The sequence below is a fragment of the Nomascus leucogenys genome, chromosome 4, assembly GCF_006542625.1.
Source record: "Nomascus leucogenys isolate Asia chromosome 4, Asia_NLE_v1, whole genome shotgun sequence".
NCBI classification, from domain to species: Eukaryota; Metazoa; Chordata; class Mammalia; order Primates; family Hylobatidae; genus Nomascus; species Nomascus leucogenys.
Genome location: NC_044384.1, coordinates 111,923,505 through 111,938,544, shown reverse-complemented (window position 1 = coordinate 111,938,544; position 15,040 = coordinate 111,923,505). Strand labels below are relative to the sequence as shown.

At 40.7% G+C, this 15,040-nt stretch overlaps 1 pseudogene; it reads left to right on the top strand.

Annotated features, from left to right (window-relative positions):
• The first annotated feature begins 1,648 nt into the window (after positions 1-1,648).
• On the top strand, positions 1,649-8,546 carry LOC105739176 (annotated as a pseudogene).
• Positions 8,547-15,040: the final 6,494 nt, after the last annotated feature.

Below are 15,040 nucleotides of genomic sequence, written 5' to 3'. Positions count from 1 at the left end.
TACTCACTAATGTATAGGAAAATACAACCCATATTCATGTCAGAGCTAAACTCATAGGTTAACGATGTGAGCAACTTCTTTGTTGAAATAGATAGGATTGATAGTAATGAAGCATTTATTCATAGTAAAATTTATAAGAAATTTATGCATATGAACACACCATTTTTGGAAGAGCCAGTTGTTAAACAATTACCCAGACACCATTGTTTGAGCAGCACACCACTGCTTTTCATCACTCTATTTCAACCTTCCCATCATTAAAAGCTTTTGCAATTTAGTTTTTTTCTTTCTGTTTTGAAGTTTCTATTCCTCTTACAATTTATAATCTTTTAAGCCAATGTCATGTTCAAAATTATACCTTCCCTTTCCTCCTCGCTCCCCAGTTCTGAGGTTTTTCTCCCCCTACTTGCAGGTATTTTTTGCTCCACACTGTGGTTCATTTCCTCTTTGCTTCTGTTTAGACTAAAAACATAATCCCTACCTTCATTCTATTCTGTAACTTGGCTTATACAATAAAAAAATATATATGCTAGGCTTTGAGTAATTCTGCATGGTGATTCTTCTTAGTAGTACCAGTACCAAACTAGTTTCTAGCTTGCTAGCATCCTCCTCTGTAAGAGTGAGTTGAATTGTGTGCCTTGCAGAAGGACCAGCTCCCACATCATTGTTACAAGCTGTTGACAGTCTCCTTTCTCTCTCATACTTTGTATGGTCCTAAAAATCCTTGGTGGTAGGAAGGGCCAAGATAAACCAAGTTGAGGCTATATCCTGCTACAACTGCTATAATCCTGGTCCAACTCACAAACACCACCAGGAGAATGGGACTTACTATCTCCCAGTTTGGAGGCCCACCTAAACAGCAGTCGTGCTTGCATTTAGAGAAGGCAAAATTAATCCACTTTCAGTAGTCAATTTACCAGGCCATATCAGCAGGAGAGGTTGAAGGAATCCACAGCTCTCAAGAAGCTCTTAATAAATATATTGGATTCACATATTTATATAAAATACATACGCTAGAACTTCTTCCTTTTTACTTTAACATATTCAGTTTGCCACTTTGTTCCTTAACTGAAATGAAATTTAGGGTGAGGTTTAGACAAGCAGAAAGAATGGGGAAGAAATACTGGAAGGATATGTGTGGTAGATTTGAGGTTCAATGCCATTTTAGGCATGTCCTTCTGTATCATTCTATTACCATGATGTTATGATATTTGCTAATATGTGTATCTCATTATAAAATTAGTTAATGTATGGGCACTGAGAGTAGTGCTTGGCACATAGTGTGTGTTCAATGATTGTATCAGTTGAGATAGAATGGGATATGCTGCTTGAGCAGGAGACTCAAGACCCAGGTTGTTCCCAGCTACACCATCTGAAACATGTGGCTTCCAAGATAACTTTGGAGAGCACAGAGGATTGTCTGACACGATTTGTAAGGCTGGCATAGAAATGACTTACTTCATTTCTCCCCACATCCCGTGGGCCAGAACCTAGTCATATGGCCAATTTAACCATAAGTAAAACTGGGAACAATAGTGGAAAACACAGAGTGATATTTAGACTGCCTAACTCTGCCACCAAAAGCACTACCTATAGTAAGAATAGGAATATAAACAATACATATATATTCCTATTGCAGCGGGTTTGCTTCCAGAACACAAGTGTCATGAAAACCACCCCTAAAATCCAAAATGGGAAAGGAAAAGATTCAATCAATGTTGTCATCATTGGACACATAGATTCGAGCAGGTCCACCACTACTGGCCATCCGATCTACACATGTGGCGGCATCAAAAAAGAACCACTGAAAAATTTGAGAAGGAGGCTGCTGAGATGGGAAAGAGTGTCTTCAACTATTCCTGGGTATTGGATAAACTGAATGCTGAGTGTGAATGTGATATTACTCACCACTGATACCTCCTTGTGGAAATTTGAGACCAGCAAGTGACTATCATTGATGCCTTAGGCCACAGAGACTTTATCAAAAACATGATTACAGGGACATATCAGGTTGGCTGTGTTGTCCTGATTATTGCTGCTGGTGTTGGCAACTTTGAAGCTGGTATCTCCAAGAACGGACAGACCCGTGATCATGCCCTTCTGCCTTACACACAGGGTGTGAAAAAACTAATTGTTGGTGTTAACAAAGTGGATTCCACTGAGCCATCCTACAGCCAGAAGAGATAGGAGGAAATAATTAAGGAAATCAGCATGTACATTAAGAAAACTGGCTACAACCCAGCCACAATAGTATTTGTGTCAGTTTCTGGTTGGAATGGGGAGAATGTGGAGTTCCAATGTCCAAGCATAGGAGAAGATGGGTGTCCCAACTCCTGGGGGGAGAAAGAGGGAGGGGAAGAGAGGGGGAGAAAGAGGGAGGGGAAGCGAGAGAGAGAAAGACAGAGGATATTTTCCTTTCCTTTGCCTTTTTGTTCTATCCAGGAACTCGGTGACTGGATGGTGCCTGCCCACATTGGGTGAGGGCGGATCTCCCTTACTCAGTCACTGCTTCAAAAACCAGTCTCTTTCAGAAACATCCTCATGGATATACCCAGAAGTAATGCTTTACCAGCTGTCATGGTATCTCTTAATCCAGTCAAGTTGACACATAAAATGAACCACCACACTCTCTATAATGGGAGAATAACCTAATTTTATTTTTCCTACTGAGAGAACCACCAAAATGGCAGCAATTGCTTTCCAGAAACCAACTAAATGAAGGTACAGTTAAAATTAAGTGTATTTGAAGAAATGCTATATAGATAGATAGATATTTTTGAGATGGAGTCTCGCTCTGTTGCCCAGGCTAGAGTGCAGTGGCACCATCTCGGCTCACTGCAACCTCTGCCTCATTGGTTCAAGCGATGCTCCTCTCTCAGGCTCCCGAGCAGCTGGGATTATAGGCACACACCACCACACCCAGCTACTTTTTCTATTTTTAGTAGAGACAGGGTTTCACTATGTTGGCCAGGATGGTCTCAAACTCCTGACCTCAAGTGATCTGGGATTACAGAAGTGAGCCACCACACCCAGCCCAAGAAATGCAATATTTATTGTGCACTTGAGTTTGCAGTCTGAAAGTTGAGAATTTACTCCATTAAAACATATTCTCTATTCAGAGAGAATGAAAGATATTGAGGTGTTTTTAATTTTCAGAACTGTTTCATGGAAGTGTTAATAAAGCCTCACTGTTTGAAAGCACTGGAAGAAAAGGTTATGAGATACAGTCTTCTGTATGTTAGTTTGCAACATAGAGATCATTTGATAAAGGGTGGACTTGAAAATGAGTCCTACTTCATCAGCAAAGAAGTCACCAGAATGACTGTGCTCTTCCACTCACCATCCCGGTGCCTCAGGACTACAGGTTTAGAGCTTCCAGTTCCACTAGAGCACAGTGTAGACAATATGGATTCCTAATAAAAAGTTTTCAGCAAAATGTAGTACAAATGCAATGTTAATTGTATACATTGTGTAATACAAATACAAAATACAGTGTTCCATTTTGTACTTTTATAAGTTTAGAGCAATGTATTCATTTTCTCAAGATCACAAAGTAGGTCGGTGGTATTGTTAGGTGTTCTGTGAGTTTTGAGCTGGATTTTAAAGGACGAATGTGAGATTTCGATAAAGAAAAGGGGAAAAGGCATCTCAGAAAACAGAATGGTGAGAATAAAGGTGCAGAAGAAAGAAAACCATTTACCAAGTATACTTAGGGCTCAATAAGCAAATCATTTGCCTAGATGAGTAGTGGGAGAGAAGACTGGAATGTAGGTCCAGAACAGATCACAGAGTGCTTAGAATGATGTCAAATTATGTTTGGATTTGTTTTGAAAGCTAATGTATGCATAATTTCTTTACAGGGAAGCACCATAATCCAAATAGGAAGTTACTCTACCAGTGGATGTAGTGTTGGTTATAGGTGGAAGACTAAAACCAGGAGGCCTGTTAGGAGGGCAATGTATTTATCCAAGTGTATTTTGACTTGGATTACTATTATGGAGTCAGCAATGACCCTGAGGTTTTCAGCTTACGTGGCTGAGTTTTCACTATCTCATGTTAAGGCTGAAAGATATTTATATGTTTTCAAAATGAAACTTTGAGGTCCTGCTTCTTTTTCCTTTCTTTATTTGGAATCATCCATTCTATCTTGATTGCTAGAACATTCAGGCTTCCTTTATTCCAGCAGTGTCTGTGCCAGTGGTGGAGGCACCGATATCTTCATGGACCATTCTGTAGGATGCTTTTATGAGTTGTTTTTTTCTGCCTAGCCTCCAGGTCGGGTTCTTCAACCCTTCCAGAGATTCTATGAGCTGCCCACTATTACTTAATACATTCCTTTTCTGCTCAATTTCCCCAGAGTTAGTTTCTGTTACTTGCAATTAAGAACTTTAACTGATGAGTTTTTCTTATTTGATGCCGTAACCCAGAGGTTAATTAGAATCACCCTCCTCCCAATAATATTTACATAAGATTGACTCAAGCCGCATTCCATGGATCGTGGAAAGTCTAATGTCTTCTTCAAGATTCCTGTACATTCTGCAGGGGGCTTAGACTCTCATGGACACCTTTGATTCAGATCTTTGGCTTCCTCTAAATCAGGATTCCTCAATCTTGGCACTATTGACATTTTAGGCTGGAAAATTCTTCCTGGTGGATGGCTAGCCTGTGCACTGCAGGATTCTTGACAGCATCCCTGGCTTCTGCCCACTTGGTGCCAGTTGCTGTCCTTCTTCCCTGCCCCATCCCAGTCCCCGTCCCAGTCAAGACAATCAAAAGTGCCTTAGGAAATTACCAGGTATTCCTTGGGGGGCAAAATCACTTCTGGTTGAAGATCACTATGTCTAAATTAATTCAGTTTAGGAAATGGCATCTGTTATCCTTCTTCTCTACCAAGTCAACCTATGAGTGGAACTCAGATACTTAAAAAAATGTCCACCTAAATTTAAAAACAAAACAAAAATGTCACAAAAGTTATCTATACTGGTATCAAATTTTCTGGAAATTTTGGAGAAATAGGGATTTTCAGGTATTTTAGTAATTAATTAGAAAAACTGCACCAGGGACTGCTAATCTAATAGAGATTTTCCCCATGGATATACAATCAGCATCAAATTTGTTAGATGCCTGTGTTTTTAAAAAGTCTTTCAGTTATTTTTGAAACTTGATCTCTGTTCCCTGGCCATGTTTCTCTCCTCTCCTCCATTTCTCTTCCCTTATTTTTACTTGCTTCTCTATTCTCTGCTCTTTCCTACCTCCAAATTCTTGTGCAATTCAAATTCAAAGTGGTTTGATTATATCTTTTATTTCTCTTTGTCAACTCACCCCCTAGGGTCTCACTTTCTACTCCTAAAGGGCTTTTCAAAGTATTTTCCTATACAGAAAAGCCTCCTCCTCCATAGTAATTCTAGAAACTTCTATGATGATAGTTAAAGTTTAATATGGCTGCAGTTCTCACTATAGCTCCTCTTATATAGCCACAAGGATAGTATTAACCCCTTTTACAAGAAGGAAACTTCCAATTATCTATTGCTGCATGACTAACAACCCAAAACCTAGTGGCTTAGAACAACAACCATTTTACTATGTCTCTCTTCAAATGGCATATCCACATGGCTAGCTTGGGCTTCCTCACAGCAGAGCATTCTCAGACTAGTTCACTTTTGACAAAGTGGACTCCTAGAGAAAGTATTCCAAGTGACAGGAAGTGGAAGCTGCCAGTCTCTTAAGATCTGAGCCTTAAATGTCACTGGTGCCATATTCTACTGGTCAAAGTAGTCACAGAGGCTTCCAGATTCAAGGGGATGTGTGGTCATCTTTATTTTACCATAGTCTGCCCACTGGCTACAAATTAATCACATTACTCCTACATGAAAATTACCCTCTTGCTTCATACTCACCAACCACCCCTCTCCCCACACACACCCCTCTTCAACACACACACGTTTTGTCCCATTACAGAATCAGACTCAGGCTTGAGATCTAGGTTTTTTGTTTTGTTTGTTTTTTGATGGAGTCTCACTCTGTCACCCAGGCTGGAGTGCAGTGGCATAATCTTGGCTCACTGCAACCTCCCTGCCTCGGGTTCAAGTGATTCTCCTGACAGCCTCCCAAGTAGCTAGGATTACAGGTGCATGCCACCACACCCACCTGATTTTTGTGTTTTTATTATGGACAGGGTTTCACCATGTTGGCCAGGCTGGCCTTGAACTCCTGACCTCAAGTGATCTGTCCACCTGGACCTCCCAAAGTGCTGGGATTACAGGAGTGAGCCACTGTGCCTGGCTGAGATCTAGGTTTCTGATGGATAGAGAACTATCTACAAAAAGAGCTTAAGACAGCTTTGTGTTCCAAAATTTAAGGAAAAAGTGTTTCAAGAAGAGAGTGATCAATAGGGTCAAAGATCAAGTACCAGGAACTGCAAAGAGGAGAGCCTGAGATGTGGCCAACAGAAAGCTTGTGTTCCCTACTTTCCTTCCTTCACTATGGGTGGTGATGCCAGAGGCAGACATCTTATCTGTTTCTTTTTTATATATAATTTTCTTTTTCTCATTATATAAAACTTGTTTCTGAAATTTGGAAAATATGGAAAATTATTTAAAAGAAGAAATAATGCATAGACAATCATTAAAACTTTTTTAGAATGAATTTCTCTATATAAACATGTATGCATATATGCACATATATACGTGTGTGTATGCAGATTAGTTTCTGTTTACTCTCCTCCCTCCCCTCATCATTTGACCACCTGCAAGGCCTACGTGCATTCAGGGTAAGGTTATAGCAGGAATGCAAAGAGAAAGAAATAAAACAATTATTAGCACTTAACTTTTCTAAATAGATTTTTGAAGTTCCTGGAAGAGACCTTACCCAGAGAAAAAGGATTTTGAATTTTAAAGTCTGACTTTTGTGTACAAAGGCTAAATTTTATTTTATAAAGATTGATTTTGGAAGAATGAATGATATAAGAGCTGGGATTTGATAAAATTCCACAGCTGAGCTAGGAGAGATTTGGTAAGTATGATTGGATTTGGGTGCTGGTGTAAATCTCAGAGATGATCCCACACCTTGTGGAATGCTAGAAGTCCTAGAGTGGTGGGGATGGGAACCTCGAGTGGAGAAAAACCATACTGTGATTCCTGGGGAAACCTGAGAAGGCAGGGAAGGAGGTTCACAGAGGATCCCCTCATGCCAGCCTGTTGCAACAGCAGTGAGAAGAAATGGACAAGGCCACACTCCCAATTGCCTGTGGCCCAGGAGACTTGGGAAGGTGCTACAGAGAGTCGTTTGTCACCAGATGGTGAAGGGCTGAGATAAGGCTGAGATAAAAGTCCTGGTGGGACCACAGATGTATGTCTCAGATGCTACTAGCATAGTAGATACAAATGACCAGAGAAGCAAAGACAAGTGATGTCTCCACATAGGCCAGTGAAGGACAGAGAATTGCAAAAGACTAGTTTCTCCTCACTCTGTGCAGTGATGACACCGACACCCACCAAACATAGATGCCACCCTAATGGGAAAGAAGAGGGAACGCGGGAGCTCTTAACTGATGACTTAAACAAAGTGACTGGGAGTGTCCTGAGATGGCTGAGTTCACTAGATTTATTTTCTGTCATTGGGAAAAATGAGGGATTAAAACAAAAATTGAGATATATAAAAAAAGTTACATTTTCTGCACACTGTGACCTTAGAAATATGTACCACTGTGTATGTGTGTGTGTGTATCCATATATATATATATATTGCGACCAGATGGTGAAGGGCTGAGATAAGGCTGAGATAAAAGTCCTGGTGGGACCACAGATGTATGTCTCACATGCTGCTAGCATAGTAGATACAAATTATATATATATATATATATATATATATATATATACACACACACACACATATACATATACATATACAGATATATATATATACACATATATATATATATATATATATATATATATATATGTGATATTCCTTAAAGTTCATCTGTGGTATTCCTTAAAGTTTTATATATTAATCTGTGGTATTCCTTAAAGTTTTGACCACACTGTTTAGAGTTTTGCTAAACATTATATCATGAACATTTAAACCATGTCGGTGATCTCGGCTCACTGCAAGCTCCACCTCCCAGACTCAAACCATCCTCCCACTTCAGCACTTACCCCCACCCCCCCACCCCTGCCCCACGCCCCGAGTAACTGGGACCACAGGTGTGCACACCATGCCCAGCTAATTTTTGTAATTTTTTTTTTTTTTGTAAAGGTGTTTCGCCATATTGCCCAGGCTGGTCTCGAACTCCTGAGCTCAAGCGATCTGCCCAGTTCAGCCTCCCAAAGTGCTAGAATTACAGGTGTGAGCCACACTGCACCTGGCCTATACACATTTGTAAGGCTTCCTATTCACATGTCAAACTGCTCTCCTGCCCTTTACATTTCCTATCAGCTGGTTCCCTCACGTGCATGTACCAGCGTCTTCAGGGACCACTCAGCGGTGCAAAGGTTCTGGGTATACGAACAAACCAGAGTACAATCCTAGTAGATCAGAGGCTCTGAGAATGTCTCCACTCTTGTCTAGACCTTGAAGCATCAAGTGACTGAAGCTTGCGGGCTGTCTTTTGCCACTAAACGCAGATTGAATATTAAGCCACTAGGGGGCAGAGGCGTCCCACTAAACCGAGGATGTTCTGTTTGTTTTTTAAACCTAAACTAGTTCATACCATCCATTTAGATCCGAATTCTCACATGGCTATCATGGAGTCTTCAATTATTTTAACAAATTAATAAACAAAGACAAGACTGCTGTAAGTTTAAAATAGGTAGTTCCCAATTACTGTAACAAACATTCTATTCCTACTGCTTTTTTAAAACCTGAACTTTTTATTTTACAATAGTTTTAGAGTTACAGAAAAATTATGAAGATAGGATAGAGAGTTCCCATATACCCCAAACAAAATCAGTTTCCCCTATTTTTTCAGACAGGGTCTTACTCTATACCCCAGATTGGAGTGCAGTGGCATGATCTCGGCTCACTGCAACCTCTGCCTCTGGGGCTCAAGCGATCCTCCCACTTTAGCCTCCCGAGTAGCTGGGACTACAGGCATGTGTTGCCTGGCTATTATTATTATTTTGTATTTTTTGCAGAGGCGGGGTTTTGCCATGTTGCTGAGGCTGGTCTTGAACTCCTGGGCTCTCCTCTTTTGTTAACATCTTACATTAGTATGGTGCATTTATTACAACAAGTAAACCAAAACTGATGTGTTAGTATTAACTAAAGTCTAAAGTCCATAACTCAGTTTTCTTTAGTTTTACCTAACGTCCTTTTTATTATTATTATTTTATTTCACAGACCTAATATCCTTTTCATGTACCAGAATTCCATTTGAGATACCACATTAGATTGAATCGTTATGTCTCCTTACGCTCGCCTAGACTGTGATATTTCCTCAGATTCTCCTTGTTTGTGCCGACCTTGACAGCTTTGAGGGGTATTAGGTGTTTTTAAAATGCCCTTCAATTGGGGTTTGTCTGATGTTTTTCTCATGGATAGGCAGGAGTTGTAGGTTTTTGGGAGAAAGACCGTAAGAGGTAAAGTGCCATGCTTATCACACCATGTTATCAGCAGGGCATATCAATTTTGAAATTAACCTTCGTCACCTGGCTGAGCAATGTTTGGTAGATTTCTCCACCATAAAGTTACTTCCTTCTCACTCCCCATACTGTACACTGTGGGAGGAAGTCACTACCAGCAGCCAGTGTTAAGGAGTGAAGAGTTATGTAGCCCTTTCTGAGGAGCCCTGTGTGCATAAATTATCTGGAATTCTGTACAGAAGATTTATCTATTCTCCCCATTTATTTATTCCATTGTTTATTTATATCTCTCTTTGAACTCATGGATATTTCTTTTTTTTTTTTTTTTGAGACAAGGTCTTGCTTTGTTGCCCAGGCTGGAGTGCAGTGACGCCATCTCGGCTCACTGCAACTGCAACCTCCACCTCCCAGGTTCAAACGATTCTCCTCCCTCAGCCTCTTGAATAGGTGGGATCACAGGCCCACGCCACCATGCTCGGCTAATTTTTGTATTTTTAGTAGAGACGGGGTTTTGCCATGTTGGCCAGGCTGGTTTCGAACTCCTGACCTCAGCTGACCCACCCACCTTGGCTTCCCAAAGTGCTGGGATTACAGGCATGAGCCAGCACACCTGGCCAGATATTTATTTTCTACTTTGCTTTTACAACCATGTCTGGCCAAATTTTACACCCCTTTAATAACAATAATAGCTACCAATTGGGAGTTTATATATACACTGTGCTAAGCATTGTGTATACGTCATCTCATTTAATATTAGCAACCATCCTAATGGGAGATATTATTATCCTTTGGTCTCATATGACGAGCCTGAAGCTTGTAGAGGTAAATAATTTCCCCTAACCACACAACTGGTACGTGATAGAGAACCAGGATGCGAGCTCTGGTCTGTGAGAATTCAGAGCCTGTGGTTTCAGTGCTGTGACACTGCCTCCCTGCTTCACTCAAGAATAGGATATGCTAAGAGGCTGAGTTTAATTGCATGAAGAAAAAATAAAGGTAAAGACTGTGGTGGTATTAGGCCTCTATTCCAGTCCTTTATCCTTCCCTTTTGTTCACTGTAACCCTGATCGTTTCCCCTTCCCGTTTGTCAATGATAAAAAATTCAATAAAAATGCATTGAGATTTTGCTAGTATATAATTTATAATTAGCATGTCATACATTGTTCTAATGATAATTAAGAAATAAAATACTTTTCCTAACAAGAAATAACCTAAAATCATGTTAAAACATAGGAAAACAACAATTTAGGCATACATTATGTGGTTTACTAAGCAAACATATTTTTTTGAGACAGAGTCTCGATCTATTGCCCAGGCTTGAGTGCAGTGGTGCAATTACACAATCACAGCTCACTGCAACCTTGACCTCCTGGGCTCAAGCAATCCTCCCAGCTCAGCCTCCTGAGTAGCCAGGATTACAGGTGTGTGCCACCACACCTGGCTAATTTTTATTTTTTGTTTGTTTTGTTTTAGATAGAAGGTCTTGCTTTGTTGCCCAGGCTTTTCTCAGACTCCTGTGTTCATGTGATCCTTCTGCCTCAGCCTCCCAAAGTGCTGGGATTACAGGCATGAGCCACCGTGCCCTGCTGGCAAAGCATATTTGTATGTGTAATTTTTAAAAAATAAACTCTCCATTTTTGAATAGTTTTAGGTTTATTGAAAGATTGTGATGATAGCACAGAGAGTTCTCATATACCCTGCACCCAATTTCCCTCATTGTTAATATCTTACATTAATATGGTTTATGTATCACAATTAAGTAACCAATACTGGCTGGGTGAAATGGTTCATACCTGTAATCCCAGCACTTTGGGAGCCTGAGGTGGGAGGATTGCTTGAGCTCAGGAGTTCAAGACTAGCCTGGAAACGTAGCAAGACCCTGTCAGTACAAAAAAAAAAATTTTTTTTTAATTAGTTGGGCGTGGTGGTGTGCATCTATCGTTCCAGTTACTTGGGAGGCTGAGATGGCAGGACTGCTTGAGCCCGGGAGGTTGAGGATGCAGTGAGCTATGGTCGCCTGGGTGACAGAGCGAGACCCTCTCTCAAAACAAACAAAAAACAAAAACAACAATAACAAAAAAAACCAAACCAAAACAAAAACCCAATGCTGCTATGTTGTCATTAACTAGAGTTCATAATTTATTCAAAATTCCTTAGTTTTTATCTGATGCTTTTTATCCTGTCCAGGATCTCACCCAGGATACTAAGTTGCATTTAGTTGTCATTTCTCCTTAGGCTCGTCTTGGCTGTGACAGTTTCTCAAACTTCTTTTGTTTTTGATGACCTTGTCAATTTTAAGGACTACTAGACCGGTATTTTGTAGCGTGTCCCTTTGTTGGGATTTGTCGAACATTTTTCTCACTATTAGACTAGAATTCTGGGCTTTTGGAAGGAGGTGCACAGAGGCAAAATGCCATTCCTATCACATTATATTAAGAATAACATACTCACAGCATGACTTGCCACTGTGGATGTTGACCTTGATCACCTGGCTGGCTGACATAGTGTCAGCCAAATCTCTCCACTGCAAAGCTTCTCATTTCCTTCTTTTCTATACTGTACTCTTTGGAAGGAAATCACTATGAATAGCCCACAATTAGCAAGCATGTAGTATCTACATAAATTGTTTGAATTCTTCTGCATGAGAGATTTATCTCTTCTCGCCCATTTGTTTATTTATTTTATAACTTATTTGTGTCAGTGTGGGTTCACAAATATTTATTTTATACTTTGGGTTATAAAACAATACTGATAATATTTTGTTGCTCAAATGGTTCCAACTTTGGCCACTGGGAGCTCCTTCAGTTTCTCCTGTACCCATTTGACCCATTCTCATTAATTTTTTAAAGCACTTTTTTATGTTCTAGCACTACAAGAGGCTCATCTTGTATATTTGTGTCCCCAGTCCTAGATTCAGGCATTTTTCCAAGGAGCTTTTGTTCCTTTTATTGGAGAATGGCATTAGAAACAAAGATCTGGGTGCTAGGTTTATGTATACTTATGTTCTCATTTATGAACAATTTTTATTCTTTCAACAGTCCTTAAAGTTATTAGTCCTATTTTGTAGATGAACAACTTCCACAGCCTTGCACATGCTCTCCTAGCCCGTTCTAGAGCCTGGCTTTAAGTCCAGATTATGGGAGACTACAAATCCATGCTCCTTTCAATATGCCTAGAATAGTGGCTAAAGTGGAAGAGAAGTGTCTATTTTTTACTGCAATTAGATGAAAGCTCTTGCATTTAGTTCCATTTTTTTTTCCCCTAGAGAAAGTGACAGCTTTTTTCCTGGAATCAACTGTTTGCCAAAGTTCTTTGGTAGTTAAAAGAAAGTGCCGGGTGCGGTGGCTCACGCTTGTAATCCCAGCACTTTGGGAGGCCGAGGCGGGCAGATCACGAGGTCAGGAGATCGAGACCACGGTGAAACCCCGTCTCTACTAAAAATACAAGAAAATTAGCCGGGCGTAGTGGCGGGCGCCTGTAGTCCCAGCTACTCGGAGAGGCTGAGGCAGGAGAATGGTGTGAACCCGGGAGGCGGAGCTTGCAGTGAGCCGAGATTGCGCCACTGCACTCCAGCCTGGGCGACAGAGCGAGACTCCGTCTCAAAAAAAATAAAAAAAAATAAAAAATAAAAAAAAGAAAGTGGTGGTGCTTGGGCTGGGTGCGGTGGCTCACACCTGTAATCCCAGCACTTTGGGAGTCCGAGGCAGGCAGATCACCTGAGGTCAGGAGTTCGAGACCAGCCTGGCTAACATGGTGAAAACCCGTCTCTACTAAAAATACAAAAAATTAGCCGGGTGTGGTGGCATGTGCCTGTAATCCCAGCTACTCAGGAGGCTGAGGCAGGAGAATCTCTTGAACCCGGGAGATGGAGGTTGCAGTGAGCCGAGACTGCGCCATTGCACTCCAGTCTGGGCAATAAGAGTGAAATTCCATCAAAAAAAAAAGAAAAGAAAAGAAAAGAAAGATATAATAATAATAACAAAAAGAAAGTGGTGGTGCTTCAGGTGGCCCTGTTTTACCAAAGGCACAACCATGCAGATCTATTCTGGCTCACAGGTCAGAAGAAGGGGAGTCTGTTTGGAGGCACCTCCAGGCAGGCTTTAAACAGAACCCGGGACAATTAGATTTGGGAGAGACGGGGGCTGGTGGAGAGGAAAGAAACCAAGGATATCACTGAGATAAAAAATCCTGAAGAAGAAAACATCCTGGTGGAAAAAGAAAACCTAACACATGGTAGCTAAATTTCCATTTCTAAGGACAGTGCAGGAAGCTTGGTGGGTCCTTAATGAGGATTCATTTCTTGGCGCCAAGTGACCATAGGTTGCTTTATTTGGATATTTTCTGTAAATTCGAGTAAATTTAAACTCTCTTACATTTCTGGATCCTCTTCTTTGGAAATAATATTAATTCATATCCATGGACTGCATCGGAGAGATTGTGAAGCTCCCGAGGATGAGCAGGACACTTGGGCTCTAGCAGAAATTAAGCAGAACTTAACCACATGATGCTATAGCAAAATATATTTTTAATACATTTACTTTTTCTGATTATAGCACTAAAGCATGTTTATTGTGGAAAATTGAATGACAGAGACAAGGGAATAAAGCAAGGAATTCTCCCTCAGAGAATTTGGAGTCCTGGGGGTGGTTTCCTCCACACTGTTGTGGTGGTGAATATGTCTCATGAGATCTGATGGTTTTATAAGGGGAAACACCTTTTGCTTGACTCTCATTCTCTCTTGTCTGCCACTATGTGGGATGTGGCTTTTGCCTTCCACCATGATAGTGAGGCCTCCCTAGCCACGTGGAACTGAGTCCATTAAACCTCTTTTTCTTTATAAATTACCCAGTCTCGGGTATGCCTTTATCAGCAGTGTGAAAACAGACTAATACAAATACCTGATGGAAGGGACTAGAAAGTCTAGACACAGATCCTTTCTTATATTAACATTGTACTTATGAGAAAACAGGCATTGAAGACCACTAGAAGAAGAAAGAATTTCAAAAAATAGCGTTTGGGTCAATACATAGTATACAGATATTCATCTAAGAAAATAAAAAGAGGCTGGACATGGTGGCTTATGCCTGTAATCCCAGCACTTTGGGAGGCCAAGGTGGGTGGATCCCTTGAGATCAGGAGTTTGAGATCAGCCTGGCCAACATGATGAAACCCTGTCACTACTTAAAAAAAAAAATTACAAAAATTAGCCTGGCATGGTGGTGGGTGCCTGTAATCCCAGCTACCTGGGAGGCTGAGGCAGGAGAATCGCTTGAACCTGGGAGGTGGAGTTTGCAGTGAGCTGAGATCAAGCCATTGCACTCCAGCCTGGACTCCATCTTAAAAAAATAAATAAATAAAGGAAAGAAATCTGACACCTTTTGACACTAAACACAAAAATCAATTCCAGATCGATTAATTCAAAAACTGTGAAGATTTTAGAAGATATGATGGAGACTATT